Here is a 15,609-nt window from a genome sequence, read left to right as displayed (position 1 = left end):
CTAAATTTACTGGAACCAGGAGAGTATTTATATATCAACAGCTCATTATAGAAATACAGAGAGACTTATTCATGCCATGGGATCCAGTGCTTTAATTCCCGACTGTTTCTCAGTTATTCTTTATTTATAGTGCCGCCTCTATAGCCTGACAAGCCAGACCCACATCAAGATGTTTGGTCTGGAAACTCACCATTAACAGGGCGCAATCCGAGGGGCGGGATAAATGGTTGTCTTTCAAACTCCCTCTGCACGTGATAGAGCTACCAATGCTACAACCAACCAGAGCAATGAAGGTGAAACAGAGCTTGTTGACAGATTAAACATTCGCCGTATCCGGTCGGCAAAACTCAGAACACATCTTCCCTTTTTAAGAATGACTTCAGTGCCGTTCTTTGTTCTTTTCTCAGAGAAAAGCTTAACTCCAAGTCTTCCAGAGTTGTGGTCAAAGCTGATTCGAAAGACCGCCGCCGTTCGCCAGTTTCTGTGTTTACTAGAAGCACGCAAACGCACCTCGGCCGTCGTCATTATGGCCCCGCCCACCGTCTGTATACATGATGTGATTGACTCGGCAAGAGTTTGGCGATTACAGCTCAGAATCGTATTGAGAGCTGCTAGACGACACTCGGGGGCAGATTAGATTTGCTGCCGCTAGGATGCGTCTAGATTTCTAGGCTTCCGCCTATGTAATCCTAAACCTTTATTTCTATGCAGTTGTTTAATGTTATATCCCAACTTGTTAAAATGTCAAGCTATGAGAAGTTACGTCCTGCCATCGATTACATTTATGTTTGTTAAAGGTGTCATGAACTGGCTTTCTTATTTTTTATACTGTTGTCTGAGGTCAACCAATGACGTCTGTGTGGATTTTACAGCCAAAAACATCATTACTAATAAGTAATAGGCTATTTTCTACAATGGTTTTGAGGCTCTCTTCTGAACGGGTTTTGATGTGTGTGCAGGACTGAATACTTTAAAGTAAACACCCACGGCTAGGATTGGATAAGATTTGCATATTTAATGAGCTTCTGCCCTTCTCAGTCCAGTTCATATGAGGGAAAGATTGAATTGAAAGCAGCAACCAGGAGGATTCTCTCACAGGGCTCGTAAACGTCTTCATCTAACAAACACAATGATTTATTTCTCATCCACCTGTGATTGATTGGGATATTATTTCTGTATTACATGTATTACGTACATACTGGTAGCCCATCTGGAAAGCACACAGCCCCAGGACTAATATTAGCCTACATATAAAAAAGACGTTTTACTCACATAAGTTTGTTGCAACATTCCTGTCGGATTCAATATAGAAGGCACAGCATTGTGTCTGCAAATCCACCGGAGACTTGTTTACAAACAATTCCGCAGTGAAATGAAGCAAACACTTCTTCCCCATGTGAGCTGGAACTTCATTAAAAATAAATTAGTATCACACATTCCTAATATTAAGATCCAAAGGAAGCTTATGCAGCGACTGTTCTTCCACAATATCTTGCTATCTTCTTCGACGTGTTTATTGCTGCTGGCTAGCGTGATCTGATGAGCCGGTGGGCGGGGCTACTAAATTACACGTGCTTATTATTCTCTAGAGGAGGTTTTTCGCCACTAGCTGACGTCAGGATGAAGCACGCGATCATTTTCTGAGCCTGGTGACTATAAAAGCTTTTCTTTGACTAACAATTAAAGTTTCAGCTCGGAAACTTACAGGATAATCGTATATTACCATGATCTTATATCAAAAGCTCAAGGGAAAGCTGATTTCTCAATTCATCACCCCTTAAATCCTTCATTTTAATTAGTTTAATTTACATGTTACCAACTTCTGGCTTGTGTAAAATGTCTGTATGTCATTTACATTACTTTGCTATCTACCAATCAATAAACTAGTGATGTAAAAAAAAAAAAAAATAGCATGATAATGGCACATTGAATAAAAACATAAAAATTTGCTTAGTTTGTGTATTACACAAACAGTAATTTAAACATTAACAAATTCTGTCTATTACAAAAGATTTAGATTAAATATATTTATTTAAAAATATCAGTGATCATCGCTTTCAATCTAATTTTCTTTCCTAAAGTTCTTCTCCCTCTCGTTTACCAAGCGCTCCACAAAACTAGAATCAGAAAACAAGCCAAATGTTCTCCTTCATTCAAAAGTGCATTCAACAGCTGCCAGCTTTTTTCAGCCAGAGAGAAACTTAACTATATCCTTTAAACACGATTTAGGATTTAAATTGCACAGTCTTGTGAATTTCCTGAGGCTCAGCAAGGGAGCCTTAAAAAAGTGAATGCTGAGGAAGAAAATGATACCCCGACACAGAGTGCAAAGCGAGTTCTAACTATTAAAGCGCTACCTCCTGCTGTGGTGTTTATTGAAGTGTATAGGGCTCTCGGCTGCACATGTGATGGTAAAATCGCTGACTCCAACAGTGAGGAAACTTAGCTGTTCCCACAGTACATGCCACAGGAGATGAAAGATTTCTGAAGAGAAAAATCTAGGGCAAACGTATCGAAACAACCTAAGACTGTCAGAAGAAATCTTCTTTAAGGGAAAAGACAAAAACAGAATAGAGAAAGTAAGAAAATATATAATTCTCTTTCCTGCTTGCACATGGTCCCTGACACAGACCTGAGAGGTGCCTCTGGTGTCTCTAGAGGAGGTTCATGTCTGAAAGCATCAATCACCTTCAGCTGACGGGATAGTGCCAACATTCTCTCTCAGCACAGAGAGCACAAACAACGGAACTTTTTTCATCTCACGTCAAGTCTAATAACAAGCGAGACGGCAATATTAATGTTGTTAATTAAGCGGAACAATCTTATGGTACATCAATAGCAGGTAATTGACTTGTTTTGCAGCAAAATAACAGACTGTGAAGGAAATACAGCTTGGAAACACATCACACAAACAGCATCAAAAGGTCTAATTTTACAATAAAAACGAACGGAAATTGTGAGAAAAAAAACATTTCAATTGTCTTGTATTGACTTATGTATAAAAGAGGAAAATACTACAAAGCTTTTTTAGAAATTATGTTTACACTTGCTTTATGTAGCACTGAGACGTGGATGCTGGTTTAAACACCATTTCACATACAACTCGAAATAGAGCTAGAATGAAACAAAAGCTCACTGGTGTAACCTATAACAAAAGACAAACACATAACATCCATTGTAACAGAACTATTTAATCGCAAACTGTTATGAATCGTGTCTGCAAAGTTCAAGGCCAGGTTAATGTGAAACAAGCAATTAAAGGCATGCATCCCTAAACAAACTGCATCGGATTATTACACACTGGCAAAATGAGCAGTACTGATTGAACAACTTCACTAGACAGACAAATTAGGCCAACGGACAAAGGCGAGTAACTCTTAACAAAAGCTGCATCATCTCTCAACCTGTTTTGCCCCCACACAAAAGGTCATGAACTCACTGGCAAACGGAAAATCCAGCACATTAACAAAATAATAAATATCAAGTTCAGAAGTTCACATTCAAAGCGCTGAAGTGTTGGAGGACGGGTTTGCGACCATCGCACAATGATGTGTTTGTGTAGTAGAGGGTGTGCCATTACTTCCCAATTCTCTCCCAGCAGAGCTTCTGTCTCGCCTGCTACCAGTCATTAGACAAAAATAACAACAACAAAAATATCTTAAGAAAGAATCCATAGACAAACAATTATAACTATTCAAGTACCAATTAGAGCCACATTAATTGTAGACAATGCTATTACGGATTGACCTAACCTACTCAAAATACCCGAACACACAACAAACTGCTTTTGTTGGTTTAAACCGTGTCAGAATGTTGTGATCCATCTGCGGTTCTAAAGAACTTTAGACCAACTCATTTTGGGAGTTTAGTTTAGCCCAATGCAAGAATCTCTATTTAAATCAAAATGAACAAAATTGAAATAATGAATTAGAACATCATCAATCCTAACAAATCAATGATAAAACATCATCAGTGTTAAAACATCAATCCTTCTTTTTTTTGTCTTACCGTAATTGCGTGATTTTAACTTGTAAAAAGCTTTCATGCCCTCATAGAGCTCATATTAGAACTTGAAGCTGGGAATTTTCTGAGAGCTAACTCAGTAAATACTTAGTGTTTTTGAACCATACTATAGTAAATACACTGCAGATACACTGCAGTGAATTATAGTAGCCTATATCATAGTAATTTATAGCATTTACTACACTTTGTTAATTTATACTGCAGCATACATTAGTATTAACTATAGTCAATTGTTAAACTATAGTAAATACACAGGGATACTACAATTTACTGTAGTATATGGTTCAAAAACACTATAGAATTTACTACAGTAATTGTACTTCATTTTAATTTTAATAATTTTAAAGGAGTACTTTGTGGGAATATGAATCTGTATTTAAACTGGGTCATTAATGAATGTGTAGAAATGTGAAATTATTTTTTTTAATTTAGTGTTTTCTAGACTGAGAAAAAAGAAAGAAAACTTATTTTTGTCTCATGGGGATGAAAGACAACAATTCCCAGAATGCTTCGCTGCCCTACGAGGCAAATCCCAAAGCCACTGCTACTAGATTACTGGATCACTTTCAATTTCCCACCGCGACCGCGTTCATTTTCATAAAAACAATTCAGTTAGAGAACAGACACTGAACGTGTCTGTTCAGTATGTGATTTAGCCGCTGAGGGAGTCTCACAGCCCAAAACGCTGCAGGAGATATATTGACAGTCATGGATAAGCTCGTGAGGAGGTAAAAGCGTCAGCGGCATAGATTCACAGCACGTTCTGTCTGCCACGTTTTCAGTTCATGCCTTTGAAAGCTTAACTTTCATAGGAATTAGTTTGAGAAGTTGAAAGACTAACTTTGCTCCGCTGGCCGCACGGTTTAAACATGAATGCCTGAGGCTGCTAGCCTAGAAATCTAGAAGAGCGTTATGCGCGCTGCTTATGCGCCCTGGGTGCCTCGCGTTTAAACCGCTTGCTGCGCCTCGCGTTTTTGAAGGAGCGCTCCGAGCGCATGAAGTTGAAAAAAAGTCAACTCTGAGCGGAACGGCGTGCAACATCATCGCGCTTATTTTCTGTTGTCCAATCGAATGAATGAGGCGGCAGGCCTTCCGTTGTGTTGACCGTTACATTGATTTGACTGACAGTACAGGTGATTCGGGGGTTGCAGAAACATTAAAGTGCACTGCTCATTTTTGAATGAGAAAACGCAGACCAAAAAAGGGAGTGCAGTGCGCCTCGCATTTTCGAACCTGAAAAATGCGCTCTGTGTGATCGGACCCTAAAGCTGTTTTCTATAAAGCAGTCTATTGTATAAAGTGCTATTTCAAGTAACGTTACTGAACTGCAGAGCTGGTGCATCCATATCCACATCGCAATTATCTTTCGTTCTCCTGCCACCGCTGTCAGTTTTGGAGTGTGTTTATTTTGTTACTGAGAGGAAAACGTGCAGTACATTCTAGCGAAAGGCTTCTCAGCAGCGCGGGTGACGTCAGGATGTTAAGCGAGCTCTCTGTTTCAATGTGTTTCCTGAGTATTAGATTATAACTTGGCCTATTTTGCAAACAAAATGATTCTTGTCGATTTCCTTAGTGGCTTCTTTTTAGCTGAAGCCAACATGAGTCCACACTTCAGCTCTGTATACTGCAAGAGCGGAATCATTCTATCGTCTTGAGAGCTGGGTTTGCTAATGTAAACACTAGTGATGCATGCACTTTTACCTTGTGCTTCTCCGGCTCCGCGTCAGTTATACGTTCTGAGATAACACTGCCATCTAGCGGTTGGGTGTTATACAGTCTGTGGTTTAAACCGAACACAAAGCCACGAATCTTGGATGTAAATAAATAAATATATAAATATCGATACAGCGTTTTTGAGAATCGATACAGTATCGCCAAACATAATATCGCGATATTCACGTGTATCGATATTTTCTTACACCCCTAATCGCGTGCAGAGGGAGTTTGAAAGACAACCGTTTATCCTGCCCCTCGGATTGCGCCCTGTCTATGGTGAGTTTCCAGACCAAACATCTTGATGTGGGTCTAGCTTGTCAGGCTATGAGGCTGCAGCTGCGAGCTGAGTTCTGTGAGTGCGATCTCCCATCCCCCATGCGCGAGTTGAAAACATGCAGAAATGGCTCCCTCTGCTGGCTGTAGTCTTTAGCCTCTGGCCAACAATTCCTCCGATGGCGCAAATTGACGATATTTGCGTCATGGGAGGGTTTTTTTCAGAAATAAAATGCTTTAATCTCTTGTCTCAGGGGGATATGATGGGGGGGGGGGGGGCACAATTATTCGAATATACTCCAGGGTTTCTACTGATACAAATCCATATGCTAAACGCTGAAGTAACCCTTTAATAAATTTTTACTTAATTTTATCAAAGTGGTTTTTCATGTGACCTCTGGAGATTTCTTTAGATGTTAAAAGGGATGCCATAAATACGCATAATTCCCAGTCTGAGGACGTAAACAGCTTAGAGTAGAATCTCGAAATTACGATAATTACGACATGGCATGAACACAGCATTTTAGTATCTCTCTCAGAGTTCATTGTAAAGCATTACATATTGTTAAAGGTCATTTCATTATGGTTGTTGAAGTCCTGAGCTTAAATTCATTTTTGTTGGTCAATGGCACAGTCATTTTCAGTTGCCTCAAAATAGCAACGCACCAACAATGCACACCTCGTTTTCAGACCAGCACACCCATGGGCGAATAAATGGGCACAAAAGCATTTTCTATGTAAACAACATGGCGCTGGACGTGAAAATGATGAAATTGAATCACAAAAACACTTGTGCCCTGCATGGCGTTACATTGCATCGTGTATGTGATAGGGCCCTATATATATCTTAAGCCTAGTGATGAATGTTTCATGAGCAGTGGGATAATCTCTCTTTTGTTGTTATGAGAATTAACCATTTTCATCTGCATCACGCAGAGGAAAGAAAAAAATTCTTCCACAAAATTAACTTAATATTTTATCTTCTTGGCTATTGCCAATGGCAAGTTGTTTTATTGGTAAAAAAAAAAAAAAACCTATTAAAGTGATAAATGCATTAAGATTAATCTATCTGGACATGTTAATGGCAAATAAAAAGCTGATTAGAACTACACTAAGCAACACTTCTGCAGTGATAATATATTGTGCATTAAGAAAGGACTAATCACTCATGGATTAATGTTGTGTTCTGCTTCATTACAAAGTGAAATGCATATTTGAAAGGGATTTTACCTCATGTAATTGCTCATTTGATAAAAAAATGAGCGTGTTTGCTCATAACTGCATAACACAGGCTCATCTATTCAAGTCAAGTCACCTATATATATAAAACGCTTTATACAATAATACAGATTGTTTCAAAGCAGCTATACAGTGATCAACAGGAAAATTATTAAAGCAGCTAAAATAAAATAGTGTCATGTTCAGCTAAAGTCAGTTCAAGTGTTGTTTCAGTTTCATTGTAAAGATCATCAATTATTGAATTAATTAATTGAATGTATAAAGCAGTTATGCAGACAAAAAGTGATGTCATCGTCCAGCTCAGTTCAGTGTAGAGTCAGTACATTCAAATCTATTGTTGAATATTAATGCCCAGTTATAGGAAATATACTCTCATTCCTGCTTGATAATCAAGCGATCTCTCTTGAAGCCAATACAGAAGTAATGTAAACTGCAATTCATCAACTCCAGAAGGGAGCAGAATCTCATTGAGCCCCATGTTAAAATTCTCAACTTTACAACAGAAAAAAAACATGTTTACTGGTACACATTGTGGTTTTGGTCTATACAGCTAATTTTGACCTACATGACAACTGTGAGGGGGGTGATTTTTTTTAATAACTCATTTGTGTAATATAAAGCCTTAAAGTTCTGCATAATTAAGGGCGTGGTTACAGGTGGATAGCCATTTATCCGCCGTCTATAGTCATTGCGTCACCTAAGCTCTGCCCACATCCCTCATTTTTCCCCATTTTCTGTTATCCGGGAGTGGCATGAGATAAAAATATTGCATGCCACTGTGGGCCAGTTCTCCACACTGTTATTATGATTCAGGTTGCATCACAAGTCAGAAATCAGATTATGAATTGGTAGCATTCAAATATTTCATCCAGTTCCTTTTGCTTAAAGATCGGAATCATCACGCCAGTATAGACAAGGTCTGTGCTGAGGATTTTATTTATTTTCATGCACATCCATCTGCATGCCCATTAAAGCAGTCTGATCCCCAACAGACATTTTTCCTGCCGTATATTTAAAACATTTAAGTAATTGTTTATGCTTGACTAAACTTTGTTTAGGGCAACATATTTTTGGTAGTCATATGTTAAATGCTGGACTGTGACATATTGTGGGCTGAGAAGGAAGCTCTGTCATGAAATTTATTGAATGTCTATAGTTGGTACATTGGTGGAAACTGGTGATGACACATCTGATCACTTATTTAAGTTTTCATATATTCATTTTATCAGCCACATTCGTGTTGAAGGGGTCAGGGGCATTACAAGACTATATCACAGCTTTCCCTTTGTGTTCTGCCATGCCCTCTCTCTTTTTAATGGAGGCAGACAGGCAGTCTGTGGTAAGTTTTTTTTTTTCATTATATGATGAATTGTTTGTGAGAGGTAGAGTACAAACAAAATAAATTGTACATAACAGGTCAGTAGTAACCAGAGCCTGAGGTCATACCTACCTAATGTGGAGCAGCTATGAGAAACCTGAGAGTGTGTTTCATTTCACACCCTGCCAGGATATATGAACACAAGGTCTTGCTACCCATGAGGACAATTGCCCTTCATGGCAAACAATTCTTATATAATCTGATATGTTGGTATGATATTCGACAGAATCATGACTGTAGAAAGAGCTAGTTTCTGCAAAACTTTAAGCATCTGCAAGCATAGTACTTTTTTAAATATCACTTTAAATATTCAGACAAATTATATGCAAAAGTCATACCCTGACTAATAATTTCATATTAATCTAGCAATTTAATAATAGATCAGCATGCTATGTGCATAAATCATATGTGCACGCGCGCGCGTGTGTGTGTGTGTGTGTGTGTGTGTGTGTGTGTGTGTGTGTGTGTGTGTGTGTGTGTGTGTGTGTTTGTGAAATATGAGCAAACAAATGTGTATAATGACATGGTTATGACACAGGTATTACAAGGAGAGGGTGAAAATTGGCCCCATGTCCCCATGTTTTTAGAAAGTAAAAATTCAGAATGTTTCCTGTGATGGGTAGGTTTAGGGGCAGGGGCAGGGTTGGGGCTTGGGGGATAGAAAATATGTTTTTTTTACAGTATAAAAAACATTACGCCTATGGAATGTCCCCATATGTCACAAAAACAAACGTGTGTGTGTGTGTGGATTTTAAATGCAAAAGCCTCTAAATCCGTATGATGTTTTTCTTTAAAATAAGCATTTTTGTCAGGCTTCTGGTACTTCTGAATGGGCTGAGGCTGGGATTTGAAAGTATAAGAAGTGAAAGTATTTTATGAATGTATATGTGCAGAGTATTCACTATATCGTTATCTCATTTTTGACCGAAGTGGCTTTTTAGAGGCTTTTGCATCTGAACTCTTCATGTATAATACCGTAGGTTAAAATATTGAAATGGTTAAAATATTAAAATGTGAATTTTGAATGTGGGTTTGAAAATCTGATTTTCTAGAGCCCATCTGTTAACATACAGTCTTGAGTCACCTCTGAATAATCCCATTCTCTATCATTTATGCATGCATGCTTCATCATCATTCTTTTAAAACTTTTAAAAGCTGCTAGTCAGATTATTCATCTTGGTTTTATGAATAAACTGGAGCTCCTACCCCTCAAATGCTGTACCCCTGGGACACAGAAACTTTTTTCTTTTTTTATGGGGAAGCATACTTTTCTGTCTTTGTTGTAGCAGATGTAATTGTGTCCCCTGTGTGCTGAGGCTGAGCTTTGGAGCAGTCATTCAGCATGATTGTCTCCTGTTGCAAATTAACTCAAATAGATCTTTATAAACAACTTGGCAATGTGTATTTGTACATGTCTTATGAAGGTCACCTTATTTGGAAAGTGGCCAATAACTAGATTAAAGCTAGGGTAGGTAAGAATTATCTAAAACATTTTTGCCCAAATTTGCTTTCTTTACATGTCAATACATAATTAAAATGTAAGTACTCTGAAAAAGACAGTATAAAAATCGAGTGACTCTAGACTTTTTAATCTACAATAAACACCGCTCATTATTTTCGTCCAGGACGAAACAAGTGATTGGCCTGGGCGACCGTCACTCTCTACCATGGCTACCACCGCTTTCGTTACAGGATCTGCCCACATTTTAATTAAACTAAATGTAAGATCATTTAAAGAAGAGAAAGCGACATATTTCTGCTGTACTATATAAGCATGCCCTTCTGTCAGCGAGTCTGTTTTCTATTTTTTGCTACGCTGCTCGCGCTGAATTACTGAAGCCACGGTTCATAGTTCTTGATCAACTTGACCTGATTAACATGAAAGAGAACCGATTTCACCATAAAATCATGTAGTGCAGTGCTCCGTGTGTTTCACAATCACCACATAACACCCAGCGCTGTAAAATAAATAATAAAATAGCCTACACGAAAACACACCACAGCCAGATTTTTGCCCAAACTTCCATGGCCTGTTTAAATGATTAAACTAAGCGTATCTTAATGTTAATGTTACATTTATTAAGTGAACAACGTATAGGCTACAGCACAATATATCCATGCGTGTTTGAGAATGGGGCATTTGAAGCAGATATATGCTGCCCATCATAAATCAAACGGAGAACACCGGCAAATGTGACAGAATGGACGACAATATAGTCTCTTTGCAATACACGGTTCCGCTGCAAGTGATCAGCGAGATAAATGCAGCCAGAATGCACAACGGACGGGTGTCGGTGCGCACGGCTCCCGCTCTCTATATGCACTGCTTCTGCTCTGTGAACCAAAGATATGTAACCATATCTATGCTGTCAACGGACTGCTTGCACGGGTAGTGCGACATTGGAATGATGATGTCACTACTCGCACTCCACTCCTTCTTCTCCGCTCGTCTCAGGTAAATAATGCGTCTTCCAGCTGAGCGGGTGTAGCGCGTTCATGTGTTTTGGGGGCGTGGCTTTGGAAAGAGCCCAGAAGGGAGAAGGTGAAGTGAATGGAAATAATGTCTTTAAACGGGGGGGTGAAACACTCAGTTTCAGTCAATCTCATGTCAATCTTGAGTACCTATAGAGTAGTATTGCATCCTTCATATCTCCAAAAAGTCTTTAGTTTTATTATATTTATTAAAGAAAGCTAGGCTGTACCAAGTCTTTCCGGAAAAAACTGAGCGGCTGGAGGCATATCGTGTTGGGGAGAGCTAAAGAATCACGAGCGCGGAGCTACTCCACGAGAGCGTCTGAAAGCTGACATCGTCAAGCGTGGAAAAGGTTACCCTAAATAAACCATGGCTATCAATCAGATTCAACTAACACATATATGATCCAGAATCGGATACGGAGCCTAAAATAAATTGAACAGGAGAAGCAGCAACATCAGGACGTCCGTCTCTGTGATATATATACTGTATTTAGTGGCTTGTCAACATTTGCGTTTGTTTACTTGTGGATTATGATGACATGATTTGGTTTATGGACTATTGTATGCATCTGAACCTTAGCAATCGCAAGCAAAACGGTTTTGCACGTCAGACTGTGTTATAGTGTTACATAGAAAAACAATGGAGTAGCGCATTTGAATGTGCTTTGTGAGACCGTCCCCTAGGTTTAACGTTATTTTTGGGGTGGCTTTACAATAAACAAACAGATACCTATAGTGGTCAGCTATATGTATTTAAACACACGCCATAAGTTACATTGCATGCTTTATTGATAAATTAACTATACGATCGTGTTGTTCACTGATGTTTACTCACGCGACGATAGCCAACAACATAGACATTTGAAGCAGTTTTACTCACCACCTGCTTCCAAAGCACGATTGTGAACCTTTATAGTCACCGCTCTATTAAAAAACACACTACTTTGGTGACGTTGTTGATTTGGTGAAGTCCTGAGACCGCAGTGAGAGCAGTGTTTATGGGCGCCATGCATTTGCTCTCTCTGGTCGCTCGCACGCGCGTGCGCACCCTTCCGGGAGAAGAGCCCGTACGGCCCGTACAAGGACATTCATTGACATCAAGCGGACCCATACTCGAAAAAAACTCTCCAAAACTTGTGAGAAACCGGAAGGAGTATTTTTGACACAGAAATACTCCATCAAGTGTCCAACTTAGTTTTTGAAACTTTGTCCATGTTTAGGATGGAAATCCAAATCTTTAACAGCAGGGGCTACCAGCAGTCATATCACCCTGTAGCCCAAGACTGGTTTCCCACTGAAGCAAAGCAGGGCTAAGCCTGGTCAGTACCTGGGTCGGAGACCAACTGGGAAAACCAGGTAGCTGCTGCAGAGGTGTTAGTGAGGCCAGGAGGGGCGCTCACCCTGTGGTCTGTGTGGGTCCTAACGCCCCAGTATAGTGAAGGGGACACTATACTGTCAAAGAGCACCGTCATTCGGATGAGACGTTAAACCGAGGTCCTGACTCTCTGTGGTCATTAAAAATCCCAGGATGTCCTTCGATAAAGAGTAGGGGTGTAACCCCTGCATCCTGGCCAAATTTGCCCATTGGCCAGTGTCCATCATGGCCTCCTAATAATTCCCCTCTCCTGATTGGCTTCATCATTCTGTCTCCTCTCCACCATCAGCTGGTGTGTGGTGAGCGTTCTGGCGCAATATGGCTGCTGTCGCATCATCCAGGTGGATGCTGCACATTGGTGGTGTTTGAGGAGATTCTCCATTCTATGTAAAGCGCTTTGAGTGCCTAGAAAAGCACTATATAAATGTAACGAATTATTATTATTAACAGTGTAAAAAGCTCAGTATGCATGAAACAGCATTTCACACTCCCCCCCCCCCCACCGCCTTTAGATGGACCGCCTTTAAAAGTCATGAGAGACACTCAATTTTTATACTTTCTTTTTCAGAGTACTTACATTTTAATTATGTATTCATATATAAAGAAAGTTTAAACAAATTTGGAAAAAAGTTCCTTTAACCAATTTTTACCTACCCTACCTTTAACTGACTGAGAAAACTGAAATCAGTAGTATGGACCACTTTTATGATTTTTCACGAAGCTTTTGCATCCTTTTTTAAAGCGTTTTTATTTATTTATTATAAATTCAATGGAATAGAGTGACCGGTATTCTTCAATATCCTTTTATATTGCAGGGAAGAAAAAATAAATATGGTTTGGAATGACATGATATTGAATTAATGATTGAAATGTAATGTTTGGGTAAACTATCTCTTATGGGCCTGGTTTCACAGACAGGGATTAGACTAAACCAGAATTAGGGCATTAGTAACTTTTATAAACGTGCCCTACATTTTTTTGGGTTAAGCACCATATTTTCAGATTTGTCAGTGCAATTCACTTTTAAATAAAACTTTTTAATTGCAATTCAAACATGCATTTTAGTCAGGGACTAGCTTGTCTGTGAAAGAAGAGGAAAAATAATTTAGAGGAAGGCTAAATACAGCAGAAAATGTAAGAATTAGAAAACATTTGAACATGTGCAAAGATTAATGTACCTTAAAAGATCTTTGTCATAACAAAAACAAAATAATTTGTCTAAAATATATAATTGTCTAGTATTACACACTATAAATAGCCTGACGTGGTCATACTCAATTCTAGTCAGAATATGAACTATCCGACCTAAACATTTTGTGGACGAGGCTGGCATCCAGGCTACACTATAAAACTCTTTTCACTGAAAAGATTTAATCCAAACATATTTCTTTGCAAACTACTTTATTCTTCAAATGAACATCTCATGAGAGTTCTGAACAGAATAGCTACACTGGCTTTATTATATGGTGTGTGGTATATCGGAAAGACTTTGCAGACAAGCATCATTTTTCATATCGAAATCCCAAAAAGTCCCACTGCCTGTATTTTATTAAAAAGTCATGTTCAATAAATCAAACAGAGCCACACAAACCGTTGCCTTTGTTTATGGGAGCATCTTCCAAAGCACTACGAGTGCTCTTTGATTATTAATGTGACTGTTTGTACTTTTAAAAACATGTTCACCGTGATGTTGTACATGTTTAGGTCTGTCCATAACAATTAATGTTGCAAAGTGCAATTCTCTTCACACCGACATGAGAAATGCTCACTTTTAGCATGTGAGAGCTACAACAGAGGTGAGTCCAGGTCTCAAATCCTGTTTGTGCAAAGGAGCAGATAATTCAACATAGCCCCTCTCAACAGGAGGGGTAATCTAGAAAGCAAGTTACCATAACATATACCCTGAACTCTTGGGTGATTAACCCAAACCAAATGTACATACTGAGCATTTAGTCTACTTAAGACTGGACTAAAAGCACCAGCGCACACAAGCGTTCCTTTTTATTAGTTAAATTCATTTAGAAATGTAAACTTGTCATCAGGTATAAAATATGGTCAGTATGAGAAAAACACTGTTAATGAGAGGACGAGCACTAGACTGTTACAGGATAGTGGGGAGATATATTTATTATTGAGAATGCACAAAAAATATATAGAAACATTTCAGGAAAGTGCAAGGTAGTAAGTTAAAGAGTCTAACGTTAGGTCTCTGTTCCATTGCTGCAGGCAGCTCGTATGGATTGATGTTTTTGATATCATCCAGCTCCTCAAAATACCTCTCCCTGGCGATAGTAGCAATTTCTCCCTGTAGTTAACCTCCATTTCTTTTTATTTTCAATTTAAAAATTTCTCAGTTTAAACGAGGTGATAATTCCTTGAGCCGTCTTTCCTGCTTCGATCTCTGTATCGCTCTTACAGAGTTGCCCCTGGCAACCGTTAGCGTCGGATCCCAAAATGGTGGACGGGCCCAAACACCGCCCAATTTGTCACGTGACAGCAAGCTACCATGACGTATGTTCAGCTCATTGAAATGAGCTGGATGACATCACCGTTTTCTCCAGAGTGGCTGTACAGCCGAATCAAATTCTGTTGCATTATTTTCCTGTTAACACTGTGAAGCTTTGAAACAATCGGTATTGTAAAAAGCACTAGTAAATAAAGGTGACTTGACTATTATGAGTTATCTAAAAACAAAACAAATAAACAAAAAACAATAAAATATACAAAGCAATCTGCCTAGCAAAAAGATGCAACATTAATACACTTTTTGTCAACTAAGCCAGTTTCAGCTAGATTAAGTGGGTAAATCAACTTCAGCCAACTACATTTCATTCAAAGTTTACACATTATACAGATTAGCTACATACACAAATCATTGACCGCAAACATTTTGACTTGTTCGGGAAGCAGTTTCACTCGAATATACATCACTAGGAAAGAAAAAAACTATTGCAATATCCGTTTCATTCTGTTGTTACAATAGGCCATATTCGGTTCCTGAAATATTTGGTTCCATTGTATTAGTTTCCTTGTGCTATGGGCACGTCCTTGAGACTACTCCTGTTTCATGGATTATTTCGAAATGGTAAAAAAAGGTTTCAGAGTTAAGCATAAACAACTGTTCATGGTT

This window comes from Pseudorasbora parva, chromosome 5 (genome assembly GCF_024679245.1).
Source record: "Pseudorasbora parva isolate DD20220531a chromosome 5, ASM2467924v1, whole genome shotgun sequence".
NCBI classification, from domain to species: domain Eukaryota; kingdom Metazoa; phylum Chordata; class Actinopteri; order Cypriniformes; family Gobionidae; genus Pseudorasbora; species Pseudorasbora parva.
The sequence above is the reverse complement of the archived record's forward strand: the minus strand, read 5'-3'. Positions refer to the sequence as shown.